A 16,041-nucleotide genomic window follows, 5' to 3' on the forward strand; every position below is an offset into this window, starting at 1 on the left:
CTGGGAGGGCGCTGAAAAGACCTCACAGCATTCAAATCACTGCCATCCAACCACCACAGACATTGTTGGCCTCAGCGCTTCCCCCCTTCCCCATACAGACATCACTGACCCCCCCCCCCCCCCCCCCCACACACAGACATGGCTGCCCACTCACCCCATGCCCCCATGGATCCGGATAATGCGGGTACCCCACCCCTCCATCCCTTGAACACACTGACCTCACTGCTGCCCTGCAGGGAACTTGCGTTGTGCTGACATGCACACTCCCAGCTTGCGAGCATTCCGTCTCTTGAATGGGAGCCTTGAGTATTGCACTCCCTCTGGATACAGCAGCTTATCGATTAGGAGCCCTGAGTATTGCTCCCCGATGGACACAGCAGCCTATTGAATGGCAGCCAATCAGCACCTTGAGGGATGCATGACACTCAATTGAAAGCAGCCTTCAAAATTTCTCACAAGGATTTGTTGCCAACTGGCCCTTGACTGACCAAAGTCACTGCACCTGCACTCCCCTCAGAAGCCAGAGCTGTATAGAAGCTGCAGGAACGGACACACAGCCAGTCACACCACCAAGATGTCTTCGAGGAAAGCAGCACCCAGATTCGCTGAGGCCGACCAGGAGCATCTGCTTGATGCCATGGAGGAGAAGTGTGACCGGATCTCCCCTGGCCAGGGCCCTAACCAAAGGGGTGCAGCTGTCACGGCATTGTGGGAGGAGGTGGCAGAAGCGGTGAATGCCAAGAGCCTGACACCGCAGTTTGGCCGGCAGTGTCGCAAAAAACTGTACGACCTTCTTCGATCAGCAAGGGTGAGTGAGCATCGCACTTGGAACCCTGCACATGGTTGGCACGAATCTCAAACCATGCTTAGACAGCTGAAGGGCATGCAACAAGTTACCCTTCCCCCAGGAACAGAATCTAATCCCTTCCCCTCACCCCACAATGAGCACCCTTCAGTGGTGATGGTTTTCCCTGAAACTGCCAGCACGATGCCGAGATACAGGCACGCGTTGCACGCCATGCACTTCAATATATTAATGCCTGCTATCCACCTCCTGTTCCCACATAACCAGCGGGAAACTGCGGCAGCTGACCAGCGTTGAAATGCGTGCCATGGAGCTGGCAGGGGAAGATGGGTCATCCCGAATGGTGGCGGATAGCCATGTTGGCGTCCAGCATGCAAGTGAGTAGAAGCGTAGCCCTCAACCTAGAAGTAAGTGCGATGCTGCATAGAATGTTTTGCCTCACTTCCTCTAATGTGTGTTCTTTATTGCAGCTCTGGACCCAGAGGAACCCAGCCTTTCGGGTGTTGGCACCGCCCCTGCTGCTCTGGAGCAAACTGCCCACGACCCCCCTGGATGACACCTCAGAGGGAGGCTTTGAAGAATCCTCCAAGGACAACACCACTGAAGTGGCACCGGCATGTACCACACAACCCACCAACACAGAGACTATCACCACGGTGGGTACCTCTTGGGTCACTTACTGGTGAGCACATCACAGACACTGATGCACATCAGGACGAGGCGGGCACATCCGAGGGCTCGGGCATACGGAGATCTGCTGGAGGCCAGGATTCAGCTGTCTCCAAGCCAGATGCCGGGGTTCGTTCACCCCAACGCAGATGGAGATGCTTCAAGAAACCCGGGGAGTTGTGGAAGGGCTGTCAACAACCATGCTGCGACTGCAAGACTATTTGGGGAGTCCAAGAGTGCTGTTGGAGGAGGTGGTGCCGACACAGCGCGCAAACCAGGCCAACACTGCAAGGGTGGCGACTAGTGGAAAGTCTGGCTCAGGGGTGACAGGGTCCAGGCCATCCTGGAGATACAGCCGGCCATGGGCGAGTGTGTTGCTGGCATCCAGGAGGCACAGTGTTCGATGGGTGTCGGGGGCATATGGGAGACACTGCTGGCCATGGCTGGGACTCTCGCTGGAATTCTGGAGACACAGCAGGCCGTGGTTGTGAGCCTTGACAATGTAGCCCAGTCTCAGAGGGCTAGGGCTGAGGGATCACATCTGGGCCTCCGGACTGGCAGAGCCAGGAGACGCCGAAGCTTCTGAAGTTCAGTCCAGCTACCCTGGTATCCCATGGAGTATTCCCGGGGCTTCTGGGCTCCTCAAGGGAGGAGGAAGGGTTCGAGCCCACGCAGGAGATCCCGGATGTCCTGAGATTTTCCAATTCCCACTTCCTCACACCGAGGCATCTCAGGGTCAGCGAGAATAACAGGGGGCCCCGAAACAGTGCCATCCGCAAGTCAGCCGGGGCCCTCCAGGTCCCAGCGACCAGGGGAAGTGCGCAAAGGGCATCACAGGCAACGGGGCGTGCATCATAGCTGGACACCTCCAATGTGCATCTTGGGGTAGCACCGAGAAGAAACAGTAGACAGCACAAAGTTAGAAAGTTGTAGTTCACTCCCCCACACCCGCTCCCCCCACAGAGCTGAGTGGTCCCCATTCCCATGCATAGAGGCCCTGTCCGTTGTGCCTTGGAGACTCAGCCACATGTTTCAGAGTGCCTGCTCTACCTTCCCCAACATCCACCAGACCCTTCCTTGGTGCAAGTGCCCCCACCCCCCTCCCGATTGGTCAAAAAAAGTGTCTCCAACCCTTACAGCTACGTGGGTCAGGGTGGCAGCGTGCATTCGGAGTACAGGTAGGAGTCAGACTTGAGTGGCACCAGGGGCAGGATCCCAATGTGCACAACAGTGAGCCGTTATCATCCTCCAGCCTTCATCCAAGACTTGCAATCATTGCCAGCCCAGGCACATTAATAGGTTCGGACGTTTCTGGAGGATAGGATGGTGGGATGAGAGAGGCTGGGGAAGGGTGATGTGGTGGTTTGAGGGCCCAGGTCGGTTCAGAGGGGTGCACTTGCTCCTGGGGTGTGGTGGTTGCAGCCCCCTCACTGTACAGCACCAGCTAGGTGAAGCGGGCTGCAATCAAGGCGTCCTTCGCTGCCCTTCCCTGCCAGACACCTGTCATCGCCACCCACCCTCTTTCCTCCGGCTCCTCATATGGCAGGACGTCCACCTCGCCCTCTCGCTGCTCTTCCTCCTCCTCCTGCTCCAGCTGGTCTTCCCGCTGCAATGTTGTGCAGAATGCAGCAAACTATGATGACGCGTGAAGCATGCACAGGGTCATACTGGAGGGCCCTCCCAGAGCGGTCCAAGCAGCGGAACCACATTTTAAACAGGCCGACCCATCGCTCTGCGATGGCCCAGGTGGCTGCATGGGCCTCGTTGCAGTGGGTCTCCTCCTCGGTCTCGGGCCTCCCCGCAGCATCATCAGCCATGACCTTAGCGGGTAACCTTTGTCACTCAGTAGCCATCCCGGGAGCCTGGGCTGGTCTTCAAAGAGCCCAGGGATATCCGACTGCCTGAGGACAAAGCTGTCATGGACACTCCCTGGGTGGCATGCATAGACCTGCCTGAGATGGTCACAGACAATTTGAACGTTCAGGGAGTGGAACCCCTTCCTGTTCACAAATTGCTGAAGTCCTGCATGTGGGGCCCGCAAGGTGATGTGTGTCTCCTCCACTGCTCCCTGGACATTGTAGCAGCGAAGCCTAGAGCCCAGGCCGCCTGCCGTGCACGGCCCACATCGAAGTTTATGTACCTCCCTGCCCGGGCATACAGGGCATCTGTGACCTGCCGCACACACCTGTGCACGGAGGCCTGGAAGATCCCAACTAGGTCGCCACTGGGGGCCTGAAATGAGCCGGAGGCGTAAAACTTCAGGGCAGCTGTCACGTTAACATCCACAGGGAGCGGGTGGCCGCCTCTCCCGAGGTGCCAGGTGTGCGAGCACCTCACAAAAGTGCCGTACTGTGGTCTTGGAGAGCCGCAGCCAGCGACGGCACATCTCCTCTCCAAAAGGACATAGATAGGCTGGAAATTTGGGCAAAGAAATGGCAGATGGAGTTCAATCCAGATAAATGCGAAGTGATGCATTTTGGTAGAACTAATGTAGGGGGGAGCTATACGATAAATGGCAGAACCATAAAGGGTGTAGATACGCAGAGGACCTGGGTGTGCAAGTCCACAGATCCTTGAAGGTGACGTCACAGGTGGAGAAGGTAGTGAATAAGGCATATGGCATGCTTGCCTTTATAAGATGGGGCATAGAGTATAAAAGTTGGGGTCTGATGTTGCAGTTGTATAGAACGGTGGTTCGGCCGCATTTGGAATACTGCATCCAGTTCTGGTCGCCACACTACCAGAAGGTCGTGGAGGCTTTAGAGAGAGTGCAGAGGAGGTTTACCAGGATGTTGCCTGGTATGGAGGGGCTTTGTTATGAGGAGAGATTGGGTAAACTGGGGTTGTTCTCACTGGAAAGACGGAGGATGAGGGGTGACCTAATTGAGGTGTATAAAATTATGAAAGGCATAGATAGGGTGAACGGTGGGAAGCTTTTTCCCAGGTTGGTGGTTACGTTGACGAGGGATCATAGGTTCAAGATGAGGCCGGGGGGAGGTTTAACACAGATATCAGAAGGACGTATTTTACACAGAGGGTGGTGGGGGCCTGGAATGCGCTGCCGGGCAAGGTGGTGGAGGCGGACACACTGGGAACGTTTAAGACTTATCTAGATAGCCACATGAACGGAGTAGGAATGGAGGGACACAAAAGAATGGTCTAGTTTGGACCAGGGAGCGGCGTGGGCTTGGAGGGCCGAAGGGCCTGTTCCTGTGCTGTATTGTTCTTTGTTCTTTATTCCTCTGACAGGGCCTCAAATGAATTGCGGGGCCTGTACCTCCTTGGCCTCGGCACCCTCCGCCTTCTGTGCACCCTCTCAGGAGGCTGCCCACCCACCTCCTGGCTCTCAGTGGCAGCCCCCTGCCCTACTTCCTGAGGGACTGGTGGTGGCTGCTCTTGCAGTGGTCTCTCCACACCCGCCACCTCCTGAGCCGCCTGCTCCTCCACCATAATGGCCAGCTCCAAATCAATCAGGCCAAGATCCATCTGCACAGTGGGACTTGGAAAGAGCATAGAATGACAAATTATTATCATTACTGGCCCTCACTTGGGCCAGTACCCCCACTTGTGGGTGCTGGCAACACCACATAATCCATGGTGCCATGCGTGGCCCAATTAGGTTGCATGATTCCCATCATGACAAATGCTGGCACAGGTTATGCAGGTCGGTGTGCAGCCGTGGGCACTGCGCATCCTTGAGCCACTGTTGTGTGTGCAACTGCAGCATCCGTTACAAGCATGTGTTGCTGGTCTGTGTCACAAGGCAGGGACAGACTGCAAATCAGCACCAGGTGGGTGCCCAGTGACAGCAGATTCCATGCAGCTTATGTCTGAACCTCTGTACCCGGCCTGGAGCAGCAGCTGCTTCATCTGGTCAGGTGCACTCCTCTCCCCGCCCCTGAACCACAGCAGCCAGTGGAGTCCCTGGCCACACCCCGCAGCAAGACAATGCCACTGCACAGTGCCCTGGAGGGGAAAGGCTGAGCAGGATTCTCTGAGGGAGCCTCCCACACTGAGTTACAGCGCTGTCATGGAGGGGAAGGCTGAGCAGGACTCCTTCATGGGCCCCACCCCAGATATCACTGGTCCACGGGCCAGCACTTGAAGGCAGCAGGAGGAAGCCCACTAAGCAGCTCCAGGGTCTGCCTGCAACATCCCCCACACTCCGCTAGTAGCACTTACCTCCTCACGCCAGTTCAAGGCTGCCATGCCAGGTTGAGACTTTTATATACCTACATTGATTTGCACCAAAGTGACATCACACCAAAGAGGTGGGAGACACAAACATGGGCGGAGCTTGCCGTGTCGATCCTGATAATGGCATGCTAAACTATGGTAAGTGATGCAAATCAGCGGCACGACAGTTTTCAGCGCAGTCCCGGCAGCGCCATTTTTTTCCAATTGGGAGATGCATGCGGGGAATCTGTGGAATGGCCACCATGCGCATCTCCCACCCGACAAAAAATGTGCGCATCGTGATGGGAGAATTTCAATTTAGTGACTTCAAAATTCAGACTCCTGAATGTTGTACTAAAACCTGGAACTAATGTACCAGAGCAAACCACAGAAACTGTATGCTATATAAATACAGGTACTGGTGTTAACTTTAGATGTTCTGCTCTATATAAATAGGCTTGTAATATATTATCAAGCATATTCATCTGATAATGCAGCAATTGCTAAATTATTTCTGAAGGTCACCTTAAGGATAGCTTGGATTGTAAAATTGATATCGAAAAAAATCTCCGAAACGCAATAAAACTCTTATTTGATCAACAAGGAATCAAACCTTAATTTGTATCACAACTAGTACTTTAACATTTACATTCCAAAATTAGTGCCACTCAGGCTTCTTGGGGGACACAATATAATCCCATTTCAGAAACTTAGAAAATTCTCCTGATGTTTTCTACTTAGCCACATCCAAACAGTTCTGTTCTTATACCATTCCGTCATTTCCTCAGGCCTGATTCTACCTCGCATTCTGGCTCCCTTTACTTCATTCTGCTGTTCAATATCACGTGTGCATTTCCATTCTATTGAAGCTTTTAACCTTAGCTCTATACTCACAATTCTGTAGCAGTGCAGCCTCATGATTTAATTTCATCTTCTTAAGTGTGGCTTTTAATGAGCTTCCTGTTTTATTTCCAAAGCTCCGGTCTCAGCACTGTATCAGATATGGAAGTTCTTGGCAGCTTGATCTTGCTTTTTGTTCTCAATATTATAGATCAGTGTCAGTAAAAAAAAAATATTTCTTTTTCTGTTTCTGATTCTTTACAGTAGAATTTTTGCTTCTCATCCATCTTTTCAGAAAATTTCTCATGCTCTACAAGGCACTTGAATAGATTACTTTTCCCCATGTTTCCATACTTTGTATGTAGTTGCAGCTGAGTCTTTCAATTTGCATAAATTTATTTAGTCTTTCATTTAATTGGTGCTTGACATAAGTTGATCTTGATTAGATTGAAGGTAATATTGATTTTTTTTTTCCATTTGGCAGACTGCTGACCTCAGTCTTCCAAGACTTGACTTTTGCATTTGAATTTACTTTCTCAATCCAATTTCTATCGATAGATAATGAATAAAGGCTCTGATATTGTATAAATCTGTCATGAATCTATATCCCTCATATAGACACCGTCCTGCCATGAAAAATATATATTGGAACATAGGAAAATAGGACTTAGAAGCATTAAACCCTTCCAACCTTCTCCATTCAATAAGATCATGGCTGATCTGGTTGTCAAGTCCACTTTCCTGACAGCTGCAGTAAACCTTCTTTGCTTTTATATTCCATTCCCTTTACAATTCCATTTACCTTCCTAATCACTTGCTGTACCTGCATACTAACTTTTTGTGATTCATGTTTCAGGATACCTAGATGCCTCGATACTACTGAGATCTGCAATGTCTCTCTATTTAAATAGAATGATGCTAATCCATTCTTCCTGCTAAAGTAGACAAACTCACATTTTCCCACATTATACTTAATCTGAAAATTTTTTGTCTACTCACTTAACCTGACTGTATCCCTTAGCAGACTCTTCACCTCATGTTGACAACTTACTTTCTTACCTATCTTGATGTCATTGGCAGCTGTGCCACTCCAGCACCTTTGAATTCAAGTAGATTTGTAAAATCATTGTGACCCACCAAGCCTGGGCATTGGAAAATGCTGCAAAGCTGCTCAGATCCAATCATAGGCTGATCCTTCCTGCATTTGCTGCTGATAAGCTCATTAGTGAGCAATCAGCAGCAAATCAGAGAAAAACCAGCTTGTGATTGGACAAGCAGCAAAGTATGTGAAGGTAGGTTTCAGGGCCCAGAGTGTGAGATAGCTGGAGCAGTGGTGTGGGGCCCAAGTGAGATAGCTGGAGCAGTGGTGTGGGGCCCAAGTGAGGCTGCTGGAGCAGTGGTGTGGGGCCCAAGTGAGGCTGCTGGAGCAGTGGTGTGGGGTCCAGGTGAGATAGCCGGAGCAGTGCTGCAGGGCCCAAGTGAGGCTGCTGGAGCAGTGGTGCGGGGCCCAAGTGAGATAGCTGGAGCAGTGCTGCAGGGCCCAAGTGAGGCTGCTGGAGCAGTGGTGCGGGGCCCAAGTGAGGCTGCTGGAGCAGTGGTGTGGGGTCCAGGTGAAGCAGCTGGAGCAGTGGTGGGGGCCCAGGCAAGACAGCAGGACCAGCAGTGCAGGACCCAGCTGAGACAGTGGTGCAGGACCTAGGCAAGGCAGCTGGAGCAGTGGAGAACACTGGCCTGTAGTTTCCTGTTTTCTGTCTCCCTCCTTTCTTGAATAAAAATGCTACATCACCTATTTTCCAATCCATTAGATACCTTCCAGAATCTAAGGAATTTTGGAAGATTGTAATTAATGTATCTACAATCAATGCAGCAAATTCTTTTCAGACCATATGATGCAGGCATTTTGATCCTTGGGGTTTGTCAGCCTTTAGGTCTAATAGTTTTCTCACTACCTTTTCCCGAGTGATGGACCAGGATTTTTAGGATAGCGGAATTTCCCTTCCCACCTCCCGTCAATACTGCCTGCCTCACACTGACTTAATGCTCCAACAAGTGTTAGGTGGCTGGAGGCAGGATTTCTGAAAGCTCTCTAGTCTCTGCAGTGGCAAAAGCAGCAATGGAAAGACTGGGACTGCATACTATCCCTGGAGTCTATGTCCTGGGAGTGCAGGACAAGTTAAGTATGGAGATCTTAGGGTGGGAAGGGGATCAGGGAGAAGGTGCGTGGGTGTTGGTAGAAAGGCTGTGGTGGAGGGGAGGGAGCCTGCACCTTTTGAGGGGGCAGCCAATGTTAAGAGGAGACTACTGATGGAGGCCACCACCAAGACATCGCCCACCCTCACCCCCAATCCCCTCCCCCACCTCCAACCCACCCCACCCACCACTTCCCACCTGAGGCTGAAACAAAATTCATTTTCAGGCATCCCCCTGCTCCTCAACATTGAGGCAGGTTGGGAAACGGCTCAATAATTGGCCACTTACAGCTCTCAACTGATGCAAGGACAGGTGGGCTAACCTAGCCTAAGTGTTAGATTGCAGAGAGGTTGGAATGGGCATGAAAACAGTGGGAAGGCCATCTAAAAAATTATAGTCATCCCCCCCACCTACCAATTTCAGCGGGGAAAGTCTGTTCATGGTGATTGTTTTACGTTTCTTCTCATTTACCTTTTGATTTCCAAATATTTCTGGACAGTTTCCTCAATCTTCTACAGTGAGGACAGACACAGAATACCTATTCAATACCTCTGCCATTTCCTTATTTTCCATGATCAATTCCCCAGACTCAGGGCAGGATTGTCCGGATCTTCCGGTCCTGCTGAAGTCGGTCCTTGCTGTGGGTTCCCTGGCAGTGGGATAGGCAAACCATGTAAAATGCCATAGACTTTGGCAGGACTGGAAGATCCTGTCAATGGCATGCCACCTCTACAGAGAGAAACCCTGCTGTAGAAAGGGCTGGAAAATTCCAGCCTATGGCATTCTGTGGAGGAGGAACACTAGCTTTAGTTACTCTTTTCATATTTATTACTTGTAGAAACTCTCACTGTTTTGATATTACTAACTGACTTTCTCTCAACTTTATCCCTCTTTATCTTTTCTTTAGTCATTCATTGCTGGTTCTTAAAATCTGAGCAATCTTCTGACCTACTGCAGCTAAGTCTCTCTATAGACTGTCTTTACTTAGCGTCTGCATAATTTATAGAAAGCTGCAAACATCCCACTTTTGCACATGTGCAGAGGTCAGGTAATGCAGGGCTGAGCCTGAACAGATTGCATCTCCATAGTCAAATAGCCTCCTGACAGTCACTGTCAAGATTCATATGTTAAAAGTGGATATTCAAGCAAAAGGTCATGAATGTAGTCCAATCCATCACGCAAACCAGCCTCCCATCCATTGACTCTGTATGCACTTCCCGCTGCCTTGGTAAAGCAGCCAGCATAATTAAGGACCTGCACCCCGGACATTCTCTCTTCCACCTTCTTCTGTCGGGAAAAAGATACGAAGTCTGAGGTCACGTACCAACTGGCTCAAGAACAGCTTCTTCCCTGCTGCCTTCAGACAATGGACCTACCTTGCATTAAGTTGATCTTTCTCTGAACCCTAGCTATGACTGTAACACCACATTCTGCACTCTCTCATTTCCTTCTCGATGAACAGTATGTCTGTTTGTATAGCACGCAGGAAATAATACTTTTCACTGTATGCTAATACATGTGACAATAATGAATCAAATCAAATACTGATGGTGACTGCGAGGGTGGAAATGCATCCCAGCAAGGAACGATTGCGTTCATTTGTGGCATGTTGGAAAATAAGTGATGGGAGAGAATGGGAGAAAAAGGAAAATAATTATTCAGATTTAATTCGAATGAACATCTCTTTTATTGCTGGGAGAGAGTGCCTCTTTTTGAAATATATGTGCCTTTTGCCAAATGTATGCTGCAGAAATGCATTTCCTATTTGCATTTTTCTTTATTGATCCAAAGATTATTTGTTTGCAGGAGCTTAGGCTGCCTTCCTATTATTATCACATTCCTCACAATTTAAGTCCACCTCCAGCTTGCTGCAGCAATAACCAATCAGCCTCAAAGTTAATTTTATTTCTAGTGAGTCATGAATCTATGCAATTTCTTTGCTTCCTGTACAAGTAAAAAAAGATTGAAACATCTCTTTCAATTTATCAACACTCAAAGAACACAACTAAGACTAAAATTTATTGCTCTAAGGTTCAGTGCTGCACCATTGATAGAGAGTATTTTCCGTACCAATTCTTTCATCCAAAATTGATGTTATATGAAAAATAAATGTGGTATAAAGGTGTTTGGTATAGCAAAGGTTAAAGTGGGACTGGGAAACAGCATCACCTACAGTGTGATGTAAACAAACATATGGCCTGAGACTAGAGATAGATGTGGATGGCACAGGGACCTGTCTAGAAGTAAGCATGGAGTTAGCTCATAGCTGGGGCTATATACCCTGTATATATGTACATTGTGATATGTTAACAATAAATAGTTGATGTTTAGCCAAACAAGACTCAGAGACTCTCTTTGTGAAACCCATTGAACATACAACATGGTGGCATCTCTTGGAAAAACTCAGAACCTCAGAGAGGCTGGAGCAGAAATTCAAATGCTGGAAAACTAAAGGAGCCGCATTCTGACCTGACTGAAAGTGCCAAAGTGAAGAAACAGAGGGATATTTCCTTAAAGGAAGCTCCATTGCAGAATTGAAAGCAGAAAGGCAGAAGAAAATACTCCATTTTGCAGCTGAGGATTCCATAAGATCTTGTGGAAGTCTATTGTGAATGCTCACAGAATGCAGAGTCAAAGGACCTAGTGGGGGTGGACAAAAAAAATTCAATTCCAAAACAGGCTGAGTTTAAAAAGCTTCAGTACTGTTAAAGAATTAGGCCAGTCTGTTTCCAAAAGCACCGCAGCTAGCCCGGATTCAGAATCGACACAATACCACATCACTGCCGAGCTCGGTGTAAGAACAAAACTGAAGTGGAAGCTTTACAAACCTCAGCAAAATCTCTGAAAATCCTCTGATATCACAGGAAAGGCCTCAAATTGTAGATTTAGCAAATGGTTGCAAAAAACTGAACCCAAAAATGCCAAGACCACCATCACTACAGGAGCTCATCAAAATGTGACAAGCACTGGAAAACACTTTGGAAAAAATGGTTACTGTGGTAACGATGTACAGCTCGGCACAACCTCGTGGGCCGAAGGGCCTGTTCTGTGCTGTACTGTTCTATGTACCATCTTTAAAACCTACACAGCATTTAAAATTGTAGAGACAGTGAAATTCAACAAATGTGCCCGACAGCCTGGAGATCTGGCTGACTCTTTTATAAATGAATTATCATATTGACTGAAGATTGTGACTACTGCACTCTTAAGCCAGAACTCATAAGGGCCAGAATTGTTGTCAGAGTGGCTGATGATGCCCTTTCAGACATACTACAGGCCAAGAAAGATCTGACTCGAGAATAGGCCATCCAAATAGACAGTCTGAAATCTATCCACAGCACAGAGCCATTTTACATGGCAAAGCAAGCCATGGTACAGAGCAATCCCACTGTCCAACTGGTAAGCAACAAAGGGTCAGAATGACTCCGGATCAAGAAAGGCAATATCCAAACTGACTACAAGAGATTGGTTCCACACTGCTAACGTGGTCATCCAAACAACCCCACAGGCAACTGCAATTTCAGTGCAGTGTTCCAACTGCAACCACCTAGTCAGACCAAGCAAACCTACAGATAATTACCACTGTATCTCAAGTGGAAGACACAAAGGAAAATGACCAGCAACAAAAGAAGGAGCCCCAAGCCCAGACTCCAAAGGTTGCTGTCACATTATTTGTAAACACTATGGCACAAATACTGCTCCCTCCAGCCAACGCATAAAGCTGCAAGATGGTGCTGGAACAAGGAATTCGTGACCATCAACTCACCAGAGCACACCTCAGTGGGGCACAAAGACACACAGTAAAATGCAGTGTCACGATAAAGTCAATCTGCAAGGTGAGCCAACTGATGAGGAACATTCAAATGACATGTTCCTGAGGGGATAACTTCGACTCACACAAAAATCATGGCAGACTGCATGGAAGAAGAAAAACTGGGTTCTTACCATGAATGAACGACTGAACACTCCCTCTGGAAATAACAGGACAAATCAATGGTCCCAAAGCAGAGCAGCTGGGGAGTTAACAAAGAGAAGTTCCACTCCAAATAGAAGGAAAAACATATCACAAGAAGACAAGCAAGTGCCAGAAACATAGACTCCAACTCAAACACCAAATTAACAAAGGTTACCCAAATTAACAGAGCTACCTCTCCTCTGAATGTAACTAGAATGAGATCTGGAAGAATAGTCAAGCCTCCAGATTATCTGAATTTATAAACTCAGAGACTTGGGGTGAGCTGTTGCTGAGATGCGGTAACATGATTGTAATGTGAATATGTTGGGGAAAGACTTTGGGAAAGGTATGCTATGAGGGTACACGGCATAGCAAGGATTAATGTGGGAGTGGGAAACAGTATCACTCACCAGTGTGATGTAAAGAAACACATGACTTGAAAATAGAGGTAGTGTGCACTGGACAGAGTCCTGTATATTAGCAAGCATAGAGTTAGTTCACAGCTTGCATTATTCCTTGTATACATGTACATATATATGCGTTACCAACAAATAGTTAATGTTCAATCAATGGGGAGATGGTTGCGTAGTGATATTGTCACTGGACTAGTAATCTAGAGACCTAGGGGGCTTTGGGGACTGAGGTTCAAATCCCCAGATGGTGAAATTTGAATTCAGGAAATCAAAATCAGGAATTAAAAATTCTGGCGATGACCATGAAACCATTGTTGATCGTCATAAAAATCCATCTCGTTCACTAATGCCCTTCAGAAAATAAAATCTCATCCTTACCTAGTCCAGCCTACATGTGACTCCAGATCCACAGTAATGTGGTTGACTCTTAAATGCTCCTTGAAATGACCATGCAAGCCACTCAGCTCAAGGGCAATTAGGGATGGGCAAAAAATGCTGGCCCAGCCAGCAACGCACATCCCATGAAAGAATAAAAAAAAACAAGCCCAGAACCTCCTCATGGGACCTTCTGAACATACAATGTACAACAATAAGAAGTGTTGAAAATGCTTTGATAAATGTTCCAAACATTCTTTCTTCAATTTATTGCAACAAAAAGTTCAAATCTTTATTGAGTTGCAATAACCTAATAAAAATGTTTCAGTCCTCTAATAATGTACATGGGAGTGGGGTTGGGAGTTCAAACTGAAACTTTTATGATTTGTTTTATAAGGCCACTCCTTTCAATGAGGCATACTTAGCAGTGATTCAACACAGAAACAATGGGAGTTCCTCTTGAGCTTGTTAGTTTTGCAATTCACCCAGTGAAAACCAATTCATTGGGTTTGTGCTTTCAATTGTGTACCAGGGTATTGCAGAGAATATTAGAGAAATTAATGACAGACCAATAACACATAACCAATACTTGAACTTTGGTCCAGCCAGCAACACACATCCCATGAAAGAATAAAAAAACAACAAGGCTCAGAACCTCCTCATGAGATCTTCTGAACATACAATGTACAGCAATAAGAAGTGTTGAAAATGCTTTGATAAATGTTCCAAACATTCTTTCTTCAATTTATTGCAACAAGAAGTTCAAAAGAAATCTTTATTGAGTTGCAATAGCCTAATAAAAATAGTCCTTTCGTCTATCAAGAGTCCTTTTGTTTTCTTTTTAAAAAATTGTTGCTTTTCCTGTGGTCTTCCCTTTTATTTAGTCTTTTTATTTATATAATCACCGTTGTATCTCACCATTTCAAATGAACCCACCTACGGCATTGTGGGATCCTCTCAGACATATAATAGTTTACTGAATTTTTTACAACTTATTTATTTACTTTTATCATTTAAGTGACTGAGTTGTTCCTATTTAAATATTAAATAGAATTTTATTATTTAAACATTATGTGTAATTACTACATTTTAAAAATCTACCTATGATGTACAGCGGCGCAGTGGTTAGCACTGCTGCCTCACAGCGCCAGGGACCCGGGTTCGATTCCTGGCTTGGATCTGTGTGGAGTTTGCACGTTCTTCCTGTGTCTGCGTGGGTTTCCACTGGGTGCTCCAGTTTCCTCCCACAATCCGAAAGACGTGCTGGTTAGGTGCATTGGCCATGCTAAATTCTCCCTCAGTGTACCCAAACAGGTGCCGGAGTGTGGCAACGAGAGGATTTTCACATTAACTTCATTGCAGTGTTAATGTAGGCCTATTTGTGACACTAATAAATAAACTTTAAACTTTATCTTTTCATCAATCGCTTTACCACCAACATTAATCCAATGCATCCTTGGTTAGCCACATAGTATTCCATGGGAGACATGCAAGTTAAAAAGGAAAGTTATGACAGATTTCAAAGCTATAATCCAACATTGGGTTCCAATGATTTGTGGATGTCTACATTTTAAAATAAAATGGGTAGAATTTTACCAAAAAATGGCAAAGTGTCAGGATCTAACTGAAAGCAGGTTTTCTCTCCAGATCTTACGACAGCTTGTTTAAAAAAAAGGATGACGTGTTTCATGCCATCATTTTAAGGGGTGGAGCCTAAACACACTGGTAAGGCCGGCTGCACTGAGATCGGAATGCTCTTTTTAAAGAGCGCCCCAATCAGACCAAGAAATAACCTCGGCCCAACCCCACTATGGAGGTCTCAGGGTCCTCTCCAACGCACTACCACCCTGATCATCACACCCCCCCCCCCCCCCCCCCAATAGTCACCGCTGACATCTCCCAATCTCTCTCCCCTCCACCCCCCCCCAACCAACAGTCATTACCAGCATCTCCCTCTCACTCCCCCAATACACACACATGTTCCCCCCCCACCCCCGCAATGAGGCTCTCACTGGGGTCCGCCCCTGGCACTAACCCCCTGGCACAGGTGGGCACTGCCAGGTTGGCACTGTACCAACCTGGCAGTGCCAACCAGTGCCAGGGCAATGTCAGGGGACAGTGCCAGAGCACTGCCTGGCCATGACCCTCTCCCCGAGGGGCTATACTCAACCTTACGCCCCCCAGGGGGATCCCCATGATAGGTTCGCGTCTGGGTAAACCTCACCGACATACCAAAATTTAGTGAAGAGGGAATATCTGGCAAGAGGGGGGTGCTTAATTACATCCAAATTTATTTAAATTAATGTAAATAATGTTCTCGCCCATTCTGGACAGGAATCTGATTATGTTGTCGGCGAGGGACAACAAAAATCGTAAATCGCTATCTTGCCGGCGAGATTTGTGATTTCCGCCGGATTTTGAGCCCCTGCCACCAATCCCGTGGATGGAAAGTGCAGGTTCAAGATTGCCTCCATTATTTCTAGAATGATCTCCATTACATAAGCCTTTGGAAAATGGCAATCCAATCCTGTATAACACAGGGGATTACACATTTTTCAGTAAGTAATTGTACCATATGTTGCGACCTTGTTATAGACCACGGATGTCCCAGAATTGAT

At 47.5% G+C, this 16,041-nt stretch overlaps 1 protein-coding gene across 4 annotated transcripts in view; it reads right to left on the reverse strand.

The window, feature by feature from the left end:
• The window catches only part of LOC144490830 (ephexin-1-like), an 82,521-nt gene that overhangs the window by 54,875 nt on the left and 11,605 nt on the right, over positions 1-16,041 (reverse strand). The window lies entirely within an intron of this gene.

Source organism: Mustelus asterias, chromosome 3, assembly GCF_964213995.1.
Source record: "Mustelus asterias chromosome 3, sMusAst1.hap1.1, whole genome shotgun sequence".
In the NCBI taxonomy this organism is placed as follows: Eukaryota; Metazoa; Chordata; class Chondrichthyes; order Carcharhiniformes; family Triakidae; genus Mustelus; species Mustelus asterias.